Source organism: Hypomesus nipponensis, chromosome 2, assembly GCF_054491055.1.
Source record: "Hypomesus nipponensis isolate SF chromosome 2, ASM5449105v1, whole genome shotgun sequence".
Classification (NCBI taxonomy): domain Eukaryota; kingdom Metazoa; phylum Chordata; class Actinopteri; order Osmeriformes; family Osmeridae; genus Hypomesus; species Hypomesus nipponensis.
This window is the reverse complement of record NC_140362.1, coordinates 10,592,764-10,607,622: the sequence shown is the minus strand read 5'-3', so window position 1 is coordinate 10,607,622 and position 14,859 is coordinate 10,592,764. Positions and strand designations below refer to the sequence as shown.

Genomic DNA, 14,859 nt, shown 5'->3' with positions numbered 1-14,859 from the left:
TATTGAAACTCACTTCCTATGGCATTTAGGAAGTGAGTCTAATTAAAATGAATTCAGTCTTTACTCATGTTTCCTAATTTTTCAGATCATTAATATTTGTACATGTTTTGTACATTAGATTAAAACCTTCAAAGAAGAGGAAGTCATGAGCATGAACCCTCCTAAGTATGACTAGATTGAGGACATGGCCATGATGCCCTCAAGCTTCTGTCCTGCGTTATGCAGCATGGATGATCTACTTAAGAAAATGACATATGTACACATGAGCCATCTTAAGGAAGCCAACCAGACCAGAAAAAATACCATAATAGAAAATACTGTCACGTTAACACTTAAGTTTGAATGAGTTGAGGAGGGCAGTCAGCTCTATGTAGTTTGCCTTTACCCTTCAAAGGCTAAATGGTTCTCTGTTAGCTTGCACCCTTTTCAAATGCATTATGTTGAGCTTGGGGTATAGTGGAAAATTAACATTCAAAGATAGAAGTTCACCTTCATGAATTGGTCCAGACTCCAGGATGTGTTGCAGTCAGGCATGTTATACCGAACATCTGATTGATATTTCGAGTTGAATTCTTCGTCTTAGAAAGGTGGCCTTGCATGTGTTGTCCGAGTGAAATAAAATGTGTTTCAAACGGCATGGTAGTCATCCATTTGAAATGATGGATGTAATAGTAATTTTGAATGTAATGCAGGAACCCAACTCATAACACTGTTTAATTCAATGTCTCTCTGAAAAAACAGTTTGTTTTAGTGAATAATTAGTCAATGATTAGTGAATGTGTCATTATGTTATGACTTTACTTGAGGAGGCACATGACTATTAACAAATGATTAAGTACCGTCTCAATCCATGGATGCCGCTATTGTGGTAATTAACACATGGATTAAGGTATTACCATTAGTTTACCCTGTTAACTCAGGGTTTTAGTTCACACAGTTAACAGTATTAGTTTGCATGTTTAACTGAAGTAGTTAACTTACCTATCAGTTAATGTGTTGGTATTAGGGATGGGCATGATTAACTGACGATCGAATATCGATCATTAAGAATTTCGTCGATTACATTATTTGTTCATCGATAAAACTAATGCGTGTTCCGTTGCGTAGTGTGAGTCTACGCACAGGAAGGAAGGAATGCAATGGATTTCGCTATGTGGCAGCAATTAAGCATTTTACCAAACAAAGCCAATGTTTGGAAAAAAAAACGCCGCAAGCCTACTCAGTTACCGGCGAGTTTCCATGTATTTCAAAAGTAAACATGAAGAGGTCACGGCGAAATGTAGCGTGAGACCATTTTGACTTAAACATTACTTTGTTCTCTGCCAACAATGCAAAGCCGAGTATAAATACAACTCCTCCACGACTCAAATTATGTACCACTTGAAGAACGTACATCCGACCCTGGTTAGTGGCGGTGCATCCTGCTCTCGGTGTTAGCACGGAGGAGTTGCGATGCACAACGAGCAGAGAAAATTACCCGACGGATCTGCAAGTCCATCAAGATGGATATGCTACCCTTAAGTATTGTTGAGGGCAAAGGTTTTTAGGAAGCTTTGTTAATTAGCCAGAAAAAAACGAGGGTCAGTTGTGTTTGAGCACCGGCTCCTAGCTGTCGGCTCTGCTAGGAGTTACAGAAATAGTTATTCTTATTGTAATACAGATCTCAATGCAGAAGCAAGTTGTGTTTTTTCTATTTTCACTGCATTTTAATATAGCCTATAAATAATTAATTTTGATATAAAAATGTTAATGATGAATCGAAAATCGATCGTATATTCTCCCGACGATCGATTAAGACAATTTAATCGAATGCCCATCCCTAATTGGTATCAATACAAATTTATACATGATTCTGATTTTAATTAATAGTAAATCATATGTGACTCCCTATTAACAAATGATGTGTTCATGATCAGTGCGTAATTAAGTACTTTCTGAGTTATGTATTAACTGATGATGATTCATACATTAAAGTATTAACAACCTTAATGCACCCTTATTGTAAAGTGGTACCTCTGGAGGGTATTTGGAGGAGGAATCTGTAGGAAGGCCCACATAAAAAAAAAAAAAGCTAAGTATACTAAATCTTAGCATACTTGAGTATATTTTAAGAGTGATTAATCATTAGTATACTTCAAGTTATTGAATGATTTGTTAATTTGAAGTGTGCTATTATATAACAACTTATTTTGTATTAAAGGGGCAATTGACTGGGTTTTTGGGGTATTTCACACTGTTCCTTAAGGTCTCCGAATAGGGTATGTAACATTGGTTGGGTTGAAAATGGCCCGGGTGCTGTTCTATGCCCCCTGACAGATCCTCTGAAATGTTCCCGGGAAAAAACAATAGCTTTTCTCATTTTATGGTATGCTCATTAATATTTAGATAAGCTGCGCGCTGATTGGTTGGTTTTCAACGAGTGAAGCTGGGGAGCAAAAACACAACACGGCCAACAGCAGCACTCGCTGAAAAATTGAAGTTGGAAACTTGAAATGAAAACGCGCAAATAAATCTATTGTGTCTACACAACACTGTTTTCAACAGATTGACTATATATCATTTGAAATGATAACATTACTTGTTTCCACTTCTGTTGTTGAAGCAAACTGGATTGACTTAGGTGGGTAGAAAGTTAGGCTACAGCTTAGCAACCAAACCATATCGTGATTCTTCTCGGCTTCAGTTAGCTAGCTAGCTCTAGATAAAAAATAACATGACAAAGATGTGGACAAACATGCATCGTGAATTGTAGATTTACATGACACAGGTTATTTATTTGAATGAAACACAGTCAGGAACATGAATCAACGTTAGCCCCATTGCCAATAAACTAGGCTAAATGATCACACATTCAACCTATGCTCTTGCGTTAGCAAGCTAAATTTGTTTACATGCCTACAGTCTAGGTGTTACTACTAGTACTAGTAACAGTTACTCGCAATGCTAACGTATCCTGTATCTAGCACCTGCTTTTTCCAGTTCTTTTAAATAGATTATCTATACAGGCGTTAGCAATAAGCCAGACTGCTGTTCGTTTTCTGGCTATTTTTCGGAAGCTTCCCTTCTAATGCCGACTACAGCTAGTCTAGCTAGAGTCATTTGATGTGTGTAGAAAAACGTATTTAGCATTCTACCTGGTATGCTGTATACAGGAAACGTTAGCATTGCTAATAACTGTTAGCACAACATCATACTGTCCTTATAGCTTGCGGTTGCAATGGGCATACGGTCGGAACAGCACCTCTTTCCACGTTCAGCTTCCTAGCAAATCCTGCTTGAAATTGTGCAAGGTTGTCAAAACTGTCTTGGGTGAAATGTTCAGAGCAAATGCTATGTCCATATACTTAAAGTGTACTAAGTATACTTGAAGTTTGTTCCACTTTAGCACATAAAAGTACACTTTAAATTGTGCTTTAGTACAATTTAATTACAATTTAAATATATTTAATACAAAATAAGTTGTTCCAAAATAGCACACTTCAAATTAATTAATCATTCAATACCTTTAAGTATACTGATAACTAATCAGTCTTCAAGTATACTCAAGTGTGCTATGGATAAGTATACTTAACATATACTTTTTTTACCTGGACCCCCAGAGGGTCATTTCGTACAAGTCGCACTTTCAATATAAACGTACCATTGTGCAGCCAACGTTAAACGACGCTATACTCGCGATGGAGTACTTGCATATTCACTTCTTGTAACGGATAGCTTGGAAACCTATATAACTAGACAACATTCACAATCAAGGTGAACACTCAAATTATCTATACTATAGACCATAGCATTACACATATAAAAACAAAACGAACAAAACAATAGAACTCCAAACAATGCTTATTTAACCAAACTAATGCCCTTAACTTAGTAGCTTTTCAGCTTGCCGCAGGGCATTCTGGGTACCAAGAGCAATGCACGAGTATAGGTGATCTTACAGCATTGTGTAACACACTTCGGTTGTGGATACTAGTATCTCCAGAAATAAAGCCAAGTCACTCATTTAGTGGCAGAATCCATTGTTATGTCTACGAAATTAATTTTGTATAAGTTTTGTTAGCTACCTTGCAAATCAGGAGGATAGCCTATTGTAGCAGACCTTTCTATGTGACAAAGGACAAGGGTGTTTTGTCCCTCGGGAGTTGCTTTAGGCTTGATGCTGAAACCATTAGTTTATGTGAAATCAGTGAGGGCTGTTCAAATGGCTATGTCAAGAAGAGCAGTGGTAAAATACAAGTTTTTAAAAGATACCACATCCGTGTCTCATGGTCCACACGATCATATACAATTATATCTAAAACGAGCTTACAAAGAGCTTGTTTACACTACCAAAGTTGAATTAGTAATGTTAGTGATACTAGCGTTAGCTTGCTAGCTAGCCTATAACATTTCACTGGGTCTTGCAGCTGTTTGATTAACTGAAATTATTATGAAATGTTTTGTTCTACTAGCCATTTGCCTACTTTAGCAAGTCACTGTATTTCCAAGCCCTGATAGTGCAACTGAGAGACACCGAAAATTATTCCTCAAGTAATAAGCCCCCGTTCAAGTGTTGAGCATAGAGATAGAGATCTTGAAAGAAGCCACTTTTTTGTTCTAAAACCGGACTATAAGCCGCTTCGAAATAGAAGCCGTACAAGCACAAGAAAACTGTAAAAAAAATAATAATAGGTATTTTACTCTACTACACACTACAGTACAGCAAATGTATACCAGTACACTGAAGGCTGAATTGATGAAAGGACTTCGAAAGTAACTTATATTATATCCTTACATTTCAGCATATTAAAATGTTTATTTTTAAAGTAAGCTTTAAGTGCATTGTTACAAAGATAATTTTTAGCATGCATTTTAAAATATACAAATAATATGTTTAAACACAAAGTTCCAGTTGTACACTTAAAAAATTACATATATGTTTTACTTCAAGTATATTTTTTTATAATATATTTACTATAAGTGTACTGTAGTACAATTTTTTTAAAGCGTGTTCAACGTATTAACTTTAAAATTGGTAAAAGCATGATGGTAGTATACTTTTTATATATTTACAGATAGTACACTTTTTCTTAGTATATTTAAAATGTACTATTGAAAATGTGAATATGCTTGAAATACTCTTAAGTATACTTTTTTTTCACCTGGGGGGTTTCCCTAGCAGAATCCTCTGCTGATTTTAAGCAGAGGTACTGACACACATGAATAATTACGGTACTACAGGTAATCAAAAAAATGTACTGTAAAAAATCGAAATTTCTCTCGATTCAGATACAAAAGTATTGAATGCCGGTGTAATCCCCGAAGGCCAGTACATTGACAACAAGAAGGCTTCTGAGAAGCAGCTTGGGTTAATTGATGTAAACCATAAGGAGTACAAGTTTGGACACACCAAGGTAACATACTCTTGGTGATGCAATTACAAGCAATTTTATGGTAAATCCTCTACAAACAGTGCATTGGCATTCATTTGATTAGATGAACAGTCTTTTTGAGAGCAATATGTGAATCTGTTTTTGTCATCTTTTTGAATTAAGTTTTGTATTCTCCCTGTGCCTCAAGTGTTCTTCAAAGCTGGTCTGCTTGGTGTCCTTGAGGAGATGAGAAGCTTGCTAATCTAGTAACCATGATGCAGGCTCTTGCCCGTGGATACCTAATGAGAAGGCAGTTTAGCAAGATGATGGAGGTAGGGTGACCAGACGTCCTCTTTTACCCGGACATGTCCTCTTTTTGAGACCTAAAAAATGCGTCCGGCAGGGATTCCAAAATCGTCCGGGATTTTGCCTCGTTGGATATTTGTGTTTCTCTGGGTCTTTCACAAACTAATTATTATGCCCGGCCTTACAAGTTTTGGAAGGTATACGTTCCACCTTCTTGCGCGAGCTCTGACCGTAGAGAGAACTGTCATTGGTCAACCGCCTTTTCAGTGTTGCCAGATGCACGATAATTATCCTCCAAATACGATGATTTTGAGCCTTTGGTATAATACAATTTCCAATCTGGCAACAATGTGAGCACCTTGCCGCCTTTGCTGAATATATGAGGAGGACTGAAAAGTGTCTTAATTTTCTTATGTTAATATGTGACCATAAACAATTTATTATTTAGAATTTTGTATTTGTTATAATTATTGCTTTAACACGACGAAGTGTCCTCTTTTTCACAAACTCAAATCTGGTTACCCTAATGGAGGGAAGGTGAGACTGAGAAGATACAAGAAAAATACGGATTCAGGTTTTTTGCATTCAAACCATGTTTTTAGGGAGTGATTCAATCCTGTTTAACTATGAAGCAATTGTTCAACAGTAACGTAATTGTAGTGTGGTTTGCACGGTTAAGATTAGCAATACTTAGTTTATAATAAAGTATAGTAGTTCTTGGGGCACCACCTCTGATTCGTGGAAGGGACAGAGGAAACCTTGTTTAATAAAATAGCACTCGTAATAATCAGTCTAATCTTAGGTAGTGAATTCTATGAAAGTAGAGCCGATCATATAACGTGAGAGATGAGCAAGTATTATACACAATGATTTATTTAAGAGAATGTAATTATAGTGAACACATACCAGGTAAGTTATGGGTTAGTTGGGCTAAAGCAGTACAGTAGGCCTAGATTCTAATGCGAGCGCACTACACAATGGTTGCGTAGAGCGCGTGTGAAGGGGGAGGGGGAGAAGTTGAGGAAGAGGTAGAGAGGAAGAGTAACAATGGACGATCAATGGAAACTGACCTAACGATGATTAAGTTAAATCATTTGTAAAATACAATCAAACATTAACAATTCAAACACAACATGCCAATATGTCACAAGTAAGAAATATTGCAAATCGCAGTTACTTTTGTCGGTTTGAAGAACGGAGTCAATGGTTCATTATGTCCAACGAATATAAAACGGAATCTCTCGTCAAAGTTCCGGGCGCAAAGTGAATGTGCAGGTTATGAGGAAATAGACTAGAGTGTGCACCTCCAGTTGATCCTACGAACGAGCGGGGGTGATTGTACGTTTGGGGGTTAAATACCCCAATGAACAAGGGGGTCATCCCTGTGAAGGTGTGGATGGTACCATGCTTTGTCTGTCGAGACTCTGCTACAGTAATCAACAACGTCACGAAAGAGCCCTTGGGTTGAATTCGTTTTCAACAAACAACATTATACGTTGCTCTGATTGGTTGATGGTCTATCCAATTGAGCGAAGAGGCATTTGTTTTACTAATTAGGTTGAAACACGCCCCATAGTCACAGCCCAACGGAGAGTTTTCAGACTCATATTCTGACTAGAATTATGAGTATGACAACGTCAGGCTAAGGAGACTGTACAAAGTATCTGAAATAAGTAACCATAACAACAGTGACGGAGTCAAAGCCTCCATTGAAAGACTTAAACAAGCTACTGTAATTTGTATTTACAACAATGAGTTACTTCAATATTTATTTTAACCTAAAATGTTTCTTTTCTGAATGTAGTGTGTCAGTGTCACGTACCCGCTCATCTCACATCCCATTCGCTGTTCACCTCGCTAGTCAATCTACTTCAGACAGGCTGCGGCCAACACGACAGTAGCAGCAACTCTACACATGAATTATTATTTTCTAATTTTTAAATCTTGATTTTATTTGGGGACAACGACATGGCTGGATAGCTGGCTAGTCTTGATATTCAACTCACTACAGGCTGCGGTCGGCAACAGTGGCCAAGACTATACCCTGCTAACACAGTTACGTTGCCGCAACGTCACTCGTTGACCAAACGTCTTTGGCGACGTTGCCGCAACGTGGAAAGTGAAAGACGCCATGAGGTAACGGCAACGTCACCAAATCACGTTGCCAGTCCGTAACCGCAACGTCGTGGCAACGTTATTTTCCGACGTTGCCAGTCTGTAACCGCGACCTCCTAGCAACGTCATTTTCCGACGTTGCCAGTCTGTAACCGCGACCTCCAAGCAACGTTGTTTTGTGACGTTGCCAGTCTGTAACCGCGACCTCCTAGCAACGTAATTTTGTGACGTTGCCAGTCCGTAACTGCAACGTCAATTAAGTCACCTATATTTCTCAATTCTACTGCTTATATTGGGGCGGTTCATATGCAGACCTCATATGCCCAAAATGCTACTTATTCTTGTATAATTGGCTACATGGTAGCCAACTTTAGGAGGACTGTTTGTGTGATGTGTAGCCTAACTCAAGCATAAACAAGGCAGCATTTCCATGTAACATTCAGTAATTTTATTTCAAACAAAGTGCCAAACAGTGAATTAAAATCTTCTGCCAGTCTCCGCTACAGGTCCTGTCTGTTGGCCCTGACAATGAAGCACAAAATAAGTTAGTGTCCTATCAACATAATTGCACGTGCGAAAGGGGCTATACAAGTCATTAAAAAATCACATCTAGAATAATATACTTCATCAAAAAAATATTATGGGATTCTAGTTTTTTGTCACATAGCCATGTGAAAGGTTGGATATGGAAGCTGCAAACATGATTCATTCACCTGGCTTGTTTTGAATGGGCTGCCGGGGCGTGTTTGAGTGTATCCGCTATGAGGAGCTCCACAGCCTTCTCTACCAGTCCCGTCTTCCGCTTCATCACAGCATCTGCAATAAGAAGTCATAAACTTATTGTTAGCACCAATTTGAGCGTTGAACGCTGCATGTAAGCCATAGTTTATGGCATCTCAAAACACCTACCACTCTCTTTCGGGACTACAGCACCTTAAGGCGCTCTTCAAGGTCTTGGAGTTCAGCCTGTGTTTAGGCCACCTGTAGGTCCATCACTGGCACCTCTTCAGTGTCTATCCTGTTGTCGCTTGAATAGGAGAACCTCTCATTGGTTCTCCTCCAATGTCTCCATCTTCCGGTGCATGACCTGTAATGTGTCTGTCATTCAAGACCAGTAAAATAAGTTTACAAGAGTTAGCATGATTGGCATACACTGTGGTTCGTCTAGATCAGCTGTAACATTGATGTAAATAACAAATGTTACCTTGAATGGTTGTATACAAAGCATTAGTATGACACATGTTGTTTTGACAAATATGTATCCCCCCCGCCACGATCAGAACAACTTATGTATGCCTTACAATGAGTTGGCAATGCTACTGAGAAGCTTTGAGTATTTTTTTGAGTGTCTTATATTTGCATTTGCCTGGCTGCCAGCTGTTTTCCTGGGCCCCCAATGGGTTCTCCTCCACCAGACCAGGGTTGACACCTAGGGGTATGGCATCTGGTGATTCAAAAGTTTGAAGTCATGCTTCTGCTTCAAAACATTGCCTTTGCCATGGCTCATACAATTGTCACTGTTATAAACGGCCATTCATTACTTTACCATCATTTCCTAGGGACACAGTGCTCGTGATGGTGGTCGGATCATCTGTACAGAAATGAAAGTGGAATGTAGTTTACGTACATAGTATTAGTATATTGATATTAAAGGGAGTAGCATCGTTCATATGTGATCGTTCGAAAGCAGGGCCCCACAGCGTACCGTCGCACATGTGTGATTCTGAACATTCCAACCGACTATTTTCCGATGGGCAAAAACTATATGATAAACACTATAGTATGGCTTCAAAATGTACAATTCTGAGGCTAACAAGTAATACTAGCAAGTAGTAGCATTGGTACGAGTGTTATGTTAGATTGCTAGGTAACGGAAGCTAATTAAAGCTACATAGTTCCGTTTTGGAAAAATAACGCACAAATAACGCGTCGGAAATATTTAGAACTCACGCATCTAAAGGTTAAAACGAATAAACTTATCCAAAAACGGATGTCATGTACAAATTGGAAGAATTAGTGACATGATACTTTTACAGACGCCATTGCTGTGCATGCCATGACCGACTGTGAACGTGATCAGCCACACGCTAGCTCCAGAGTCATTGAAAATTCAGGGCTAAATAAACTATTTTGGGACAAGGATTTCTAACAGTTCTGAACGTTTATTTTCACTGATTCTTTTGTGGGTGATTTCTGTGACCTTGATAACATGTAACGCTATGCATTTTCCGTATTTCAACATAACTTTCTGGAGGGTTTAACCTAGCTAGCGAAATCCTAACGTAAACAATGTGAATCTGATAGCACATAAACAGGCTAAATAGCCTCAATTTCTAACCTATATGCCCCATTCAATTTCTGAAAATATGTTTATATATTTAGAACTATTTCTGTAAACTCACCTTTCAAGTAACTTATTTCCAGGTAAAATCCAAAATGTGAAAGACGGTGGGACCCCTGCAAAATCTGTTGAGGAACCCCAGTTTCAGCCATGCGTTGAAATGGGCATGCGTAAAGTTGTTGCTCAGGGGCAGACTGAGGGGCAGCTTTGCTAAGGAAGAATTGTATTGTTTTGTGATGACTTGTCATTGGAAATGAAACTCTTAGGGGTCGCTTACCTTTTGGTCGCATTTAACAATTTTGTATTACAAAATGATTGGAGCACAAATTTGCATTGTGTGTCATACAGCTTTGGTGTGCTATACAAAGAATGCTTTTTTAATCATGTTACACATTACACATTGATTGCTTTTGTACATGTTTATAGTAAAGAATGAAAGACTACATTATATTCCAAATTCAGTCTTTTATTTATTAAAGGTATGTTTCTGCATATGAGAAAATTGATGACCAATAACATGCTGGGGCTGAGCTGCACATGAATTACATGCATTGTCTACATTTATAGGTGCAACATTTAATATTGTGTGTGATTGAAATTCATGCAGACTATGGCTACATTACAAAAGTGTAAGAACTGAGAGCAGTCCAGTGTGATCTCTCCATCTCTGGATAAACTAGGCTACTATATCTGTTGTCCTGCTACCAAAGAGCGACTAAACGGCAACTTAGCCCATGGTACCAAAATTAATGTATTCAGCCGACCAAGGTACAACGTCGCAGCAACGTTGTCCACGGGACCAAAAATAATGTATCCAACCGACCAAGGTACGACATCGCGGCAACGTTGTCCACGGGACCAAAAATAACTTAAACAGCCGACCAAGGTACAACGTCGCGGACCAAAAAATAACGTAACCAGCCGACCAAGGGGCGACGTCGCGGCAACGTTGTCCACGGGTCTAAAAATAACGTAACCAGCCGACCAAGGGGCGACGTCGTGGCGTTGTCCATGGGACCAAAATATTACGTAACCAGCCGACCAAGGTACAACGTCGCGGCAACGTTGCCCAAGGGTCTAAAAATAACGTAACCAGCCGACCAAGGTACGACGTCGTGGCAACGTTGTCCATGCGACCAACTGGCAACATGCCCTTTATAACGTTGCTACGACGTTGCCACGACGTTGCCAGAAGGTAACGTCGTGGGTTACCAACTGATTACTTACTGGCAACGTTGCTGCAACGTCATGTGTTAGCTGGGATAGCCGGTATAGGCTAGGCTACTTTGTTCGTGAAAATCTTGATATTGATTTTGGGACAGTGACATGGCTGGTTAGCTAGCAAATCTTATTGTCAAACATACTGTAAAATTATATTTACTGTTTGTCAACCGTACACAATGTATTACCGTTAAATCTTGCTACCAATTAACGTTAGCGTTCAGGCTAATATCTCAGCCAAGGGAAACTTGAAGCCAGTGCTGGTTCCATCAGCTGAGCAGACTATATCAGAGTTGGCTAACGTTAAAAAACGTTACATTGATTTTGCAAAACGCCTGAAAACATAAATCAATGTTTGTAAAAACAAAATCGTTGGCAAGTGACTATGGTATAGCGTCGGACGGTTCACGATCCGCATCGTCTATTATCAGCTGATATTGGACACCTTGTCGGGCATTATCCCTTACTTATATAATTTAACATGTTTTAAATTATTAATTCATACTGACTGACATGAACCAACAAGTTCAACAGATTCATTGATGTGGAATGAGATCAGGAGCTTGGTGAACTGGCTTACCGGTAACTTGCTTGTTGGACTCGCTAGCTTGTTATGTTAATTTAGCCTATTCAGCCTCCCAGTTTTTATGCTATTGTAGTTGAATAACTTAACCCTTGTGCTGTCTTCAGGTCACATGACCAAAAGGTTCATAACGAACCATCGTTGTGTTACCCCAATTTTACCCAATACAAAAGCAAATAAAAATAATTTTCTTTTAACCTTCGCAATGTGGGGGGTCTGAGACAGCCCAACGGTTAAAAGAAAATGCTTCATTTTTTTTTTGTATGCGGTAAAGTTGTTGCAAACGACTGTGGGTCACATGACTGATGGGTCAGAATGACCCAAAGAGAACACAAATGTGTTACGTTAACATACCGGACTTCAGTTCGGTAAAGTTGGCATGACATTCACAGATTCAAACTTCCGGGATCAATAACTCCATAGCGAAATGTTATTAAATCACAAATAACACATATTTCGTACTGTAGTAAGGTAAACAACAAGCTACAAAGTCATTTCCATCAAAACGAGCCGTCCTGCAACCAGCAGAAATAACATTAGTCTCTACGAGCAGCCGGCAGTAAGACGAGCACTTAGGGACCGTCTACAAACTACAACAGTGAAAACAGATACAACAGAAATATTTATTAATTTAATGTTTAAATAAGGTAGTTTTTCCAAACTTACCTCAATTATAACTTGTCTCCTGGTAGTTGTACTACAGCACTTACTTTCCAAAAACAAGCATAATCCTCATTTATGGGAGTATTGTTTTGCTAAAAACGTTTAATAGTTTAATCATTGAATACAGTTGTGTCTTTAAACTTTCCTCACACATCAATAGTCTTTTGTTGGTTGTACTACGGCACTTACTTTTCAAAAAGAAGCATAATTATAATTTTGCGGAATATCTTTTACCCAAAACGTTTTATAGTTTAATCATTAAACACAGTTGTGTCTTTAAACTTTCCTCACACATAAATAGTCTTCTGTTGGTTGTACTACAGCACTTACTTTTCAAAAATAGGCATAATCCTATTTTGGGGGAATATTTTTTGCCCAAAACGTTTAATAGTTTCATCATTAAATACAGTTGTGTCTTTAAACTTTCCTCACACATCAATAGTCTTATGTTGGTTGTACTACAGCACTTACTTTTCAAAAATAAGCATAATCCTCATTTTGGGGAATATTTTTCCAAAAACGTTTAATAGTTTCGTATATAAACAGAGTTGTGTCTTTAAACTTGCATCACACATCAATAGTCTTCTGCTGGTTGTACTACAGCACTTTTTTTTAAAGAATAGGCATAATATTAATTTTGAGGAATATTTTAAAGCATGTATCTTCATGTATCTACTCCACAGTTTGTTGTTGGTTGACAAAGCCATTCTGCTGAGTTCATAATCGGCAGGAAGTTCCCAGCCCTACAGGACATGTACCACACAATGCCTCAAAAAAGCTGTCAGGACGGGGTAAAAAGGACAACAGTTTCTTTCCAAAGGCAATCAGGCTTCTGAATAGACATTATGGACACTGATGCACTTCTCACTAATCACTTTACACACTGTCACTTTCAGCTACTGGTTGCACTATCAGCAACATTGCACTATTGTACTTCACTTGTCTTACGAACAGGTTTAGCAAGGCGGTGAGAGAGGCTAAACGACTGTACTCGGAGAGACTAGAACATAAATTCTCTGCAAACGACGGTTCTGTCTGGAGAGGGCTCAGGTAGATTACCAACTTCAAGCCCAGAGCCCCCCACTCCACTCACGACTCCCGCCTGGCCAACGACCTGAATGAGTTCTGCTGTAGATTTGAAAGACAATTGGACAGTCCTGAACAACTCCTTTCCACCCATGAGGCCTCTGCCCTCTCCTCCTCTACAGTGACGACTCTCTCCATTCAGGAGAGAGAAGTGAACAAACTGTTCAAGAGACAGAACCCCCGCAAAGCAGCTGGGCCGGACTCTGTCTCTCCAGCCACCCTCAAGAACTGCGCTGACCAGCTGTCTCTGGTGTTTACCTACATCTTTAACACCTCCCTGGAGACATGCCATGTGCCAGCCTGTCTAAAGTCCTCCACCATCACCCCTGTGCCCAAAAAGCCAAGGCCAACAGGACTTAATGACTACTGACCCGTCGCCCTAACCTCTGTGGTAATGAAGGCTTTCGAGCGCCTGGTGCTGGCACACCTTAAATCCATCACAGACCCTCTACTGGACCCCGTGCAGTTTGCCTACATAGCCAACAGGTCTGTGGACGATGCAGTTAACATGGCTCTCCACTTCACCCTACAGCACCTGGACTCCCCAGCATCCTACGCCAGGATCCTGTTTGTGGACTTCAGCTCTGCCTTCAATACCATCAAGGACACAACGTCATTTGGCACAGCCGGGAATCGAACCAACTACCCTCTGATTAATTGCCCGACCCCCTAACCGCTCAGCCATCTGACCCCCTGGACACTCCTTGTTTCAGTCACTCCCCTCCGGCAGTAGGCTGGGGTCCATCAGGACCAAAACCTCAAACCACAAAAACAAAAACTTCCATTCTGCTGTTGGCCTCTCCAACAAGGCCAAGAGTTCACACTGACTTTAATGACTTCATGTCTTAAAACAATTTGCATGTTGCACTACTTTAAAACACTGTATCTGTACCATTTGTATCTCCTGTAATATTAGTTTTTTTATATTGTAAATTACGGCAACTTATATTTTATTGTATATTTTATTTTAATTCTATTCCACTTAGTATTGCTAGTTTATGTACCCTTAGTATAGTTAAACCACATTTAAATTTAAGATTCCTATATGTTTATTGTATGCACCTTCCTGCCAAAGCAAATTCCTTGTCTGTGCAAACTTTCATGGCAAAAAAATCCCTTTCTGTTTCTGATTCTGATTAGGTTCGTATAGGTTTTTAAGGTTTGTATAGGTTATTATGTGTATTATGTGTATT

The 14,859-nt window shown here is 39.2% G+C and overlaps 1 long non-coding RNA gene across 1 annotated transcript; it reads right to left on the bottom strand.

The window, feature by feature from the left end:
- Nucleotides 1–8,198: 8,198 nt before the first annotated feature.
- LOC146300723 (uncharacterized) lies at nt 8,199–12,339 on the bottom strand. The gene is made up of 4 exons (XR_014766597.1): nt 9,319–12,339; nt 8,682–9,216; nt 8,486–8,588; nt 8,199–8,294 (listed from the first exon to the last, which is right to left on the bottom strand). It is a non-coding gene; the product is annotated as an uncharacterized LOC146300723 (long non-coding RNA).
- Nucleotides 12,340–14,859: the final 2,520 nt, after the last annotated feature.